This window comes from Fulmarus glacialis, unplaced genomic scaffold, assembly GCF_000690835.1.
Source record: "Fulmarus glacialis isolate BGI_N327 unplaced genomic scaffold, ASM69083v1 scaffold14293, whole genome shotgun sequence".
NCBI lineage: Eukaryota > Metazoa > Chordata > Aves > Procellariiformes > Procellariidae > Fulmarus > Fulmarus glacialis.
Window position 1 is genome coordinate 1 of NW_009203652.1, and position 286 is coordinate 286.

Here is a 286-nt window from a genome sequence, read left to right on the forward strand (position 1 = left end):
CGGGGGGTCACACCAGGTCCCTCGGGGACACGGGGTGCCGCCTGCACCCGGAGGGTGCAAACCCACCCTGCTATGGACTGAATCTGGCCCTTTCATCTGGAGGTGATGGCAGCCCTGGGGTCTGTGCCTCCCTCTCCCCGCACTGCCCCATGCCCGCACCCCGTTCCCCAGGCACGGCTCAGGGTCCCCAGCCCACACTGGCAGTGGGATGTCCCCACCCGTCCCCACCTCGGCAGGAGCATCTGGGTGAGCCAAGCTGCTCTGTGGGGACATGGGGAGAGAGATG